The following is an 11,491-nucleotide window of genomic DNA, read 5'->3' on the forward strand; positions in this document are numbered from 1 at the left end:
TATTGATCTAATTATCGCTGTATATTGCCTTTTAACGTATAAAAGAGTAATTAAGTAAGTTTTGAGATTAATTATCCTAATGCTACGATTTTTTCAAGATGTATTATCGCCTTTCTTAGATATACAAGTACAAATTATTCTGAAAAAATGTTAGCACATTATAAATAAAGTGTCATAGGTTTAATGAGCAGTGTGTAAATATTATATTATTTTTTTTGTTTATATGTACCATACTATTATTGTTAGACATATCATTTTATATTTCTTATCTTATCTGTATAATTGGATGAATAATTAGAAAACACGCACAGTTATCTGTTTAAAATTGTTTGAAAGATTTTATTTACTCTCGGTAAATGCTGTTGCAATAAAATAGTAGATGTATCATTATTATAATTATATCTATCATTAATAATAACCCTTATATAACTGCCGACTTAAAAAAATCAATCAATTCTGTTGTAAAATCGTTGTATAGGAACGATTATTGTTGTGTAAACTTGTTTGAAATAATGGAATTGTGGTGAAAAATCTTTTAAAAAAATAACCACATAACAAATATTTGTGCTAAATCACTGACACGCAATGGAGGCAAAGTGCGCAATGGAAACATTCTATTAGGAGCGATAACTTGATTAAAAAAAAATACTCCCAGCTACAGTTTTCTGTTTAAAATAGTTTTACTTAATTTATTATCGGTAAATAATATTGCAATAAAATGATAGATATATCATAATTATAACTTTAACGAATTTTAATAACCCTTTTATTGCTTTGTCTACAAATAAACTTCCGACTGATTAAGGTGTATAACTGAATTATCAGGATTATCACACCTATGCTAAATGATTAAATCACGCATCTGGTAAGTACTTCACGCTATTTTAATTGGTTACATCAAGAAAGAGCGCACGTGTTTATTGATCTAATAATCGCTGTATAATGCCTTTTAATGTATAAAAGAGTAATTAAGTAAGCTTTGAGATTAAATATCCTAATGCTACGAATGTTCCAAGTTGTATTATCGCCTTTCTTAGATATACAAGTACAAATTATTCTGAAAAATGTTAACACATTATAAATAAAGGGTCATAGGTTTACTGAGCAGTGTGTAAATATTATATATTTTTTGTTTATATGTACCATACTATTGTTATTAAACATATCATTTTATATTTCTTATCTTATCTGTATAAAGATGTATTAAGATTTACATGTTTTTGCCATTTTTTTCTTTTAAATATGATTCTTCCTTTTTACAATTGATATTAAACTAGTAGACTTTTAGCATGCTTTTATAGTGAGTTTCAAATTCACGTGTTTGTATGTTTAACATATAATTTATAACCTTTTTGGGAAAATTGTTTAGAGAAATAAAACTATTAACGTAGTATTGTATAATACCATAGGTGAAATAAAGTTATCTGTATGTCTGTCTGTCTGTCTATCTATATTTTTTTCAAAATGTTAAATTATGGGTTCGAATCTTTCTAGAATCAAATGTTTTCATCGCATTGTTTGTTTTAAATATATTATTTCTGTTTAAGAAAAAAATGAAATTAAACTGCATTTACGATTTACAGCGTGTTGTAAATGATTACTTTCAAATCTATTAAATTCATGTTTGTATATTTTTAACATCATATATATATCATTCAAATACGTTTAAACTTAGTATAAATATATAAAAAATAACATGTAAAAATATATAATTATTTGATGTTTGTGTTTCCTTTTTAGTTATTATTATTTAATTACCCTTACAATGATATTTCCTTTAAATAAATAATCATTCCTAAAAAAAAATTGACTCCATTGCGCACTTTACTTCCATTTCGCACCATTGCGCACTTTATCTCCATTGCGCACTATAGGCGTACCCAACCTTTTAACCCCAAAGATATAAACAACGCAACGAAATTTCAAATCACGCAAAAGTGTCAAAAAGTTAGAAAAGGTAAGTAGCCTCGTTCCCTGCGTTTACTAGTAGTTCACCAAGGGTCAGTTAATACACATTGAAAAGTAAGCAATAAACATTTGAACATCCAAAGACTCCTATTAATTTTCATTCTATCCAAGGACTGTTAGCCAGTGGAAAATGTTGCCTATTACAGCTCATGAAGCAGCCACAGTTGACATGTTTAAGACCATCGTCACTGTGCCTGTTGTTGTCTGAGCCATAGTTAATTAAACAGCAACTATTCATTCTACTGTACAAATATTTTATTCTAAATTTGTAATAAGAAAAAAATCTTTTAGCTCCTGTACTATAAATTTCACTATATTTTTAGTTATTTTAAATTCACCAGCGCCTACACATAATCTTCATTATTATGAGGGAGTGTAGTTATTTAGAAGAAGAAGAAGAAATATACTATAAAGTTTGTTAAGTCAGCATAAAAGTATAGATCTAAATAAAAGATAAAAAAGAACTATATCAAAAAGGAATTAGTTAAAACTCTTTTAAGATGTGATCATGTTAACTAGTGCAAATATATGTAGAATACCATTTGATTACAGACTAAATTACATTACAAGTTTCCAAAATCGTTTATCTCAAGTACAGTTATAACGCTAGATCAATTATGTTTAATTGTTCCCTCTCAGTCAATGTATTATGGGGTCTTTATATACAATGTATATTTGTTATATCTTTTAAACAGTTAACATTTTGATTCTACTCTGGGTTCACTAAATCTTTCATCTTAATGATGGTATTACTTTTAATGTTGTAAGTTTATGCTTTCACTTGCCGTTTTAATTTTGAAAATTACTTCCATTGTTTTCTACTGACATCAACGGCGAATGTTTAATTTTGGACAAAATTTAGGGTCATTTCTGTCAAAATATTGCGTAAAGTAGGGGAAAAACAATCAACTGTGTAAAAATAAAAAAGAAATATTCTTATAATTTCACCCACCCTCATTTTTGCTTTTATATAACCGCAATTACTTTTAAAAATGCAGATTTTTGCTGACTCAGGGTTTTCCGAAATAGTTATATACTTGCGCGAATCATCAATAGTTTAACGATGTGTAAAAAATTAAATACATATTCATTATTAAATTGTTTATAGCTTTTTTTTACTTTCACACATAAAAACATATTGAAAGCTAATCTTGGGAGCTTAATTCCAACCATCTACTACGGACTTCATCACCCAACTGATCTTCTTTACATTGTCGACTGGGGATTACCTGTACGAAAATAAGACCTGTTTTACAGCTGTAAAACGTCTGTAAAAGACCTGTTTTTTTTGAAATTACAGCCGTAAAACTAATGATATAAACACCACCCGAGGGCGTGAGTGATGTTTATGCTGTGTCCCACATGTGCTGTAACTCGAAACGGCCCTGTCCCTGTTCAGCGCCGGCTTGTATGCTCTGATGTTAAATAGTCGTATTTGAAAATAGAAAGATGTCATTACATTGGTTTCTAAAAATATTAATGAGCCTTTGTTTTCATTTTCGAGTTGATATGTGTATTCATTAATATAAACAGACGTAAGAAGAACTCCCATCAAAACACGTCAGACCAAACAGAACATAAATTTGTTGTTTGCACTCCTGGTGTGAGAATCGCGCCTCATCTTTATAGTCGAAAAGATGTTTATTAAATGAGACTATTTAACTTAGAATAACATGATCTTTGAATGAAATATTGATGGTAAATCGTAATAATAAGCTACTTAAGTCAGTATTATGTCTGTAAATTACACCTCACATAATAAAAACACTGTCTTTTGTATGATTTTGATTTGCGCATTTTTTAAAACGTTTGTGATGGCAACATAACCGATGTAATTACATTCATAATTCACGAATTACAGCATTTGCTTGACATAGAGTCATATCGTTGAATTGATTGAGTGACACATCACCTGACCTTTTACTCCGTATTAGTTGACTGATTGCCATGATCATGGTATACAGTCAATGTATTTATAAACATGTATGTATCTGTGTATCTGTGCACACTAATTGTTAGATAATTTACAGCGGTTTCCATGGCCTTAATATTAATTATAATAGAATAATTAGAACTAAACGAAACGAATATATCATATTTAGAGATCGCCTTTTTCAGGAAAAGAAAGATAATAGAGTGTAGTAAATAATGACCGTTTGACAAAATAAGGGAAATATAAACATGTGCTATGTAGCGCTTCTCACTTTTATGACACCATACCAATAAAACTGCTATTAAGGTCACGTTGTTTATTTATCATGTTTATGTTCAAATCACAATAAAAATAGTGAACACGATTGTTTTCGAAAAGCTGGAAAGAAGAAATAAACCTATTGACAAGTAAATACTGAATGCATATTGCTTTTCGTATGTTTTAATCAGACTAAGGCGACATTTAATTAAACATAAGAAAGAGTTCGTGGTTTGAACCAGTAATATTAACAATAAATTATAAAACTTTCTTGTCAAAAAGTAGAACGTTACGCATTAAACTCTCAGCCAAACCTACCACGCAGTTTTAAAATAAAAGAAAATACTAAAGTTCAGTTTTGTATCTAGTTTTGTATCTACACACAGCGTTTTCAGGGGTAAAAAGAATGTATTACCAGTGAAATTTATGAATAAAGATACAAGAAACAGATATTATATGACTTCGCGACTGAATAATTACCTAATTTTAATCGAAAATAATTTTCTTTATCGTATATCTTTACATTTCAGACTATATTTTAAGTATATTGTACCCTTGCTCTATACAAAGCCTCTTTGATAACTAAAGGTAATATTTATCTTTTTTTTCCTTTCGTGCCTGTACTGTTCGCCATTATTGTGTTTATAGATGTTAAATAATATATGAAAATTGTAAACTGTTGTCTTGTTAATAAATAGACTCTTTGGCTCTTACATTTTAATTTTGTTAATTGAGACTGCTCACAACTCCTTGGGTCCAAAACCACTAAGTCTGTTATATTTAGTGTTCTATGCCAGCGGTTATCAACCTTTTGGGTCTAAGAATAATACCAACTTATGTGTTTTTGTTTGTCAGTATTAAATTAAGGCAAAAATTGTACTGAAACTGCTTCAATCTATTTTCTTCAGCTACAGACAGCTAAGCAAAATCTTAATAGTACAAATATTCTATAATCAGAATTGTTGTAAATTTGGAGTCATAATTTCAATTAATGTTGATGAAAATGGACACTGGCTCTAGAGGGAAAAATAACTCCAGCTATAGACAGTCAAGCAAAACATTGATAATATAGATATTCTATAAACAGAATCATTGTAAATTTGGAGTCCTAATTTCAATTGAAGTAAATGAAAACGGACACTGGCTTTAAACTTCAAATTCTTGCTTGGAGTTTTCATCTTATTCAACATGTCTAAGACCGACAGAATAGCTTAGAAATTCCTATATACAAGTTGAATCTGGATAACAAGCATACAGTTGATTTCCTCTGTGTACACAATACAACAATGAAAAAAGTGGAATTTATTAATTTTATTTTTGAAGTATGTATACTTGTACATCACATTATAGATACATGTATATCATTTTTGCCTTTTTTACTTCATTACGAGATAAATTATCAAAAATTGAAAATAACTGTTTAATAGTAGGAGACTATAACTTGGTTCTTGATCCTGACATGGATTGTTACAATTATTTGAATATTAACAATCCTAAGTCACGTGATGTTGTTTTACAAATGTTACATGAATTCGACTTGATTGACTGTTGGAGAGAACAGAATATGGAAAAAAAACAATACACTTGGTTTAAGAAAAATCCAATAAAAAAAGCAAGACTTGATTTTTTCCTGATTTCAAGTAACTTATATACAGATCTAAAAGAAGCTGCAATCGAACCTGGGTACAGAACGGACCATTCTTTAATATATTTAAGTATTGAATTAGGTAAATTTGAAAAAGGCCGATCATATTGGAAATTTAATAACTCTCTTCTAACAGATAAACAATATGTAGAGCAAATAAAAAATGTTATCAAATAGGTAAAAACTCAATATGCTGTAAATGTAAATCTGATAGAAAACGAAAGTAATGAAAATCTAGAATTTAGTATAAATGATAAATTATTTTTTGAAACTTTATTAATGGAAATCAGAGGTAAAACCATTTCTTATTCCTCATATAAAAAGAAACAAGAAGACGAAAGACAATTAAACTTAGAAAAAGATATTAAGTCTCTTGAAGGACAAGAACCTATTGACTATAATCTGTTAGAAAGGAAGAAAAATGAATTAGGGGAATTAAGAGCCAAAAAAATGCAAGGAGTTTTTATAAGATCAAGGGCCAAATGGGTATCTGAAGGGGAAAAACCAACAAATTACTTCTGTAACTTGGAAAATAGGAATTATACTTCAAAAATAATGAACTCACTCTATTCAAAATCTGGAATTCTTCTAAGGAATCAAAAAGAAATCATAAGTGAAGTAGAAAACCATTATAAAAAGTTATATTCTTATAAACAGACAGAAAATATAGAATTAGAGAATATTCTAAATGTTGAAGGCATACCTAAACTTAATGAAGAAGAAAAAAATTCATTAGAAGGCCATTTGAGTTATGGTGAGATGTTGGCAAGTCTTAAAAAATGTCCAATAACTCATCACCTGGTAGCAGTGGTTTTACAACAGAATTCTTTAAGTTTTTCTGGATAGATATTGGTCATTTTCTTGTTGGGTCAGTTAACCATGCTTTTGGTACAGGTGAACTATCAGTCACTTTAAAACAAGGGGTCATCACTTGTATTCCAAAAGGAAATAAAGACAAACAATATATAAAAAAAATTGGCGTCCAATATCACTATTAAATGTATCGTATAAAATTGTATCCGCAAGTATTGCCCAACGTTTAAAACTAGTGTTACATAAATTGATTAGTGAAGACCAGACAGGCTTTTTACCAGGCAGGTTTATAGGAGACAACATAAGGTTAATCTATGACATAATGTACTTTACAGAAAAAAATAATATACCTGGCATGCTTTTACTACTGGATTTTGCTACCGCTTTTGACTCTCTGTCATGGTCATACATGTATAGAACTTTAAAATTATTTAATTTTGGTGAAAATTTCATCAAGTGGATTAAGCTTTTCTACAATGATATTCAATCCTGTGTTATTATAAACGGTCATCTTTCAGATTGGTTCCATATTCACCGTGGATGTCGTCAGGGGGACCCGCTGTCCCCTTATATTTTATACTCTGTGCTGAAGTCCTTTCAGTTATGCTAAAACAAAACCCAAGAATAAATGGCATTAATCTTAATAATTCTGAATTTCTACAGTCACAATATGCGGATGACACAACTGTACTATTAGATGGAAGTGAAGTATCTCTCAGAAATACAATGCTAACATTAAACTACTATGCCAAAATTTCTGGATTATGTATTAATGTGGAAAAAAACAAAAGCTGTTTGGATAGGAGCAATGAAAAATAGTCATTTAAGGTTATGTACTGATTTGGGTCTACATTGGGAATAAGAACAATTTAAATTACTGGGTGTAACCTTTACACTAAATTTGAATAATATTGTTATTGCAAATTACTATTCAAAAAAGAGGAAATTAAAAACTTATTAACACAATGGTCTAAAAGAATGATCACACCAATAGGCAAGAATATAGTTATTAAGACGTTAGCTATGTCAAAATTGAATCACCTAATATTAAGTTTACCAAACCCAAACACAGAGATAACTAAATCAATACAAAACCTATTTTATAAGTTTTTGTGGAATTCTGGACCTGATAAGATAAAGAGAACTGTCATAACGCAGTCTTATGATTATGGTGGCATTAGAGTGGTGAACTTAGAAACCTTTATGACATCTCTTAAAATTACATGGCTTAGAAGGTACCTGACCTATAATACTAAATACTTCAATTTTATCTCACAGATATATCTATTTCTTAATACATTTCACAGTTTTGGTGCTGACTACTTAAAAAAAGCAAACTACATAATGTGAAAAATGCTTTCTGGAAAGACGTTTTTCAGGGATATATAAAACTCAGCATGCAATATCCAAAATCATGGAAATATTTCTGTGTTTTACCAGTTTGGCATAATAGTATGTTTAAAATAGGAGGAGTAAAATGAGTGAATGACTTCCTGGATAGAAATGGAAGTCTGTTATCATTTAACAGTTTTATAAATTTATATAATATTCAAACTAACTTTCTTCAGTACCAAAGTATAGTTGAATCTATTAGGGAATTTTTAGATAAATTAAGATTTCCTCATTATGCCGTCAGAGAGCAAAATCCTCTACAACCGTTACCAATAAAAATCATTCAGAGTGCAAAAAAAGGTTGTAGGTGTATTTATGACTTTTTGTTAAACTTTCATAAGTTACCAGATTCAAGTAGAAAATGGAGAGACAAATTAAATTTAAATGCTGATTTCAATTGGAAGTTTATATATAAATCTCCATTTGCAATAACACAGGACCCAAAACTTCAGTGGTTTCAGTTCAAAATAAATCACAGAATTATTGGCACAAACTATTTATTAGAAAAAATGAGGAAAAGAAATGATAATCTCTGTACTCTATGTCACAATCACTCAGAAACTATAGAGCATCTATTTGTAGACTGTCAAATTTCACTAACGTTTTGGGAAGAAGTCAAAAGAGGGATAAAAAGAAAATGTCCTAATGCAGATATTGACTGGTCAATATCAGATATTTTATTAGGTTATTCAAATTTCAGTGCAGCTACTCTATTATTAATGCTGCTTGGAAAATACACTATTTATCAAAGTAAATTTAAGGAGGCGGTTCCTACCTTACACATGTTTATTAATAGTTTAAGAATACATTTGAAAACTGAGAAGTATGTTGCTAAAAAAAACCCAAAACATGAATAGCTTTGATAGAAAATGGAAAAGTTTTAGGACTCTATTTGTAGATGGTGAAGTGTAACACGTGCGTATGGGGCTTCATAGTGACCGCGCCGTTGTCTTTTTTTCTTTTTCTTTGTTCTGTTCTTATTTCTCAATAAAAGATTAACTTAGGTCTGAATTACATGCTATCTATGAAACATTTAAGTTTTTCATTAATGGATATTTTTACTGACTCTTTTCCATTCTGACCTTGTACTTTTTAAACTACATTTTTTCTCCTTTTTTTCACATATTACTTGTTGAATAAGTTATTTTAGAGAAGATATGCAACTCTGCAATCTCCACCGAAAAGTATCTGTTAGAGTTTTCTCCCCTAGATCAATATCATGTTAATGATAAAAACCTTGCAGTTAAGCTAAGCAAGGTAACTATGTATGCTTATTAAGCCGCTAATTTATTGTGTGTAATTGGATTTCTGGAACCTACTTGTCAATTTGTCCTTGTTATTTTCGTACTCTTTTCTTTTTCTTTCGAGCAAGGATAACAAAAAATAATACAACTATTAACGATATTAATGTAAACTCAAACATTGCAAGTTAAATTTATTTACTAATAAGTTATTCAAACAGCATTTGAAAAACTATCTGATCATGTGTACGGTCTTTTCACTGTTAATATATTACTAGTCTATCTTTTTAGAATGGTTTTCATAGGAATACAAGATGAAATTACTTGAAGATAATGAACAATGTTTATTTGCTTAGACATGTACACTTATACACTTTCAAACAATTCTGGTTTATATAGGTAAATTTATTTCTTTTTTTGAATAGACATGTACACTTTCAAAAAATCTTGTTTGTGTAGGTAGAGTTATTTTTCCAGCTACGCTTGATATTCTATGTAAATATCTTTTTTGGCACATAAAATCAATGTTTGTGATGAATGTATGATACTTTCGATGTGGAAATGGAAATAAATTATAAAAAAAAGAAGATGATATCTTTTATTTTATGTTTTCCAGTGAATTATACAGTTTTCTCAGTGAAATAAAAGTGATAATCCACAGTTTTGAAACAGTAGATTATCATTTTTATTTTTCACTGTTTTTGCCGAACTAGTTCCGGTCCTCCGTCGCGACTGAAGTCAAATTGTATACCGAGCGTTATGAATACCGGAAACCATAATGACGATGACGTCGTTAAAATCACGTCATTTGTGTTATGCTTTCTGTTGATCTTTCCCTCGATTTTCGACATTTTATAAATTGCGTAACAAAAGTAGAGTATTACACATAAAATAAAAAGAAAATTTGTTTGTGTCAGTGAAATATCAATTTTATTTCACAAGTGAGCATCAAAAACTGATATTTTAACGAGTGGCGTGAGCACCAAAAAAAGTCATTTTCACTCGTGGCTACGCCACTCGTTAAAATATCAGTTTTTGATGCTCACTTGTGAAATAAAATTGATATTTCACTGAAACAAACAAGTATCCTCTATATATTGATTTGACATTTGGTTAATAATTGATGGGTAATCTGTGACAATACAGTAGTACTTATCAGTGTATAGATTTTATATGTTCAAACATTTTATATGGGTGCAAGTACATAATTAATAGTGAAAAGTTATGGAATGAAATTGCAGTTTCTGTTGATGAGATGTTTTGAGGCTTTTCCTTTTTCACCAGTATATAGAGTACAATTTGATACATGCATATTTATCATTACGAACCTAGATAGTATTGTCAATATATAAAAGATGACATAAATCATGCACCTAAACTGATGTGCACAAAATTTAAAATATACAAGATGTTATATGATATTATACAGAGTGTATAGAAATGAACACATGCTAAGTTTCTTCATTCACAATCAAATTTCTTTAAACTTTCACAGGCTACGGGTATCAATCACAGTTTATTAATGGGACGATACGTTATACTCGACAACTTTTGAACACCGTTTTGACAACACTTTAACATTTTGGATTTTATTTTTCATTATGAAATATTAGTGAAGACAAAAACCATATGCATTTAATTTTAGATTCGATATAGCCGATCTAATAGTATGTTAAAAGCTTTTTCACCGGTGTTGTATCATGATCGAGTCTGCATTTAGTAAATCAACCAGCTTGCAATTGTGGACAGAGGGTTTATGATAAACTCCAACTAAACAGTAGCATTTTCACCATATTGAAAAATAGTACCTTTCGCAATGTTTTGGACATATCAAAAGCAATCATAAGAGTAACCATCAAAACACCAAACGATATGATTAACATTATAAATACACAATGAATGTTTCCCAAAAGATTTCAACTAATGATAGATCCAGTGACTTATGATCAGCACATGTCTGAAGTATATCATCTTACTCTTCAAAGTCAGTCTGTGCAGAATTATTGATTACTCATTTTAAAAATTCTTCAAAACATGTTATTCCCATACATACGCCTCATTAATCTAGTGGCAGAATGTCCGCTTTGACTGCATTCGATCCCCGGCCGCGTAATAATTTAAAGGTTGTACCAGGAGGTAAAATTAGCACAATATGTTGTTAAAATAATCCTTTATGTTTCACAAGTTGGCTATATATTCTAAAATTTAAAATATGCCAACTTTTAGACTTGAAAAAATATC

This window comes from Mercenaria mercenaria, chromosome 11 (genome assembly GCF_021730395.1).
Source record: "Mercenaria mercenaria strain notata chromosome 11, MADL_Memer_1, whole genome shotgun sequence".
Classification (NCBI taxonomy): domain Eukaryota; kingdom Metazoa; phylum Mollusca; class Bivalvia; order Venerida; family Veneridae; genus Mercenaria; species Mercenaria mercenaria.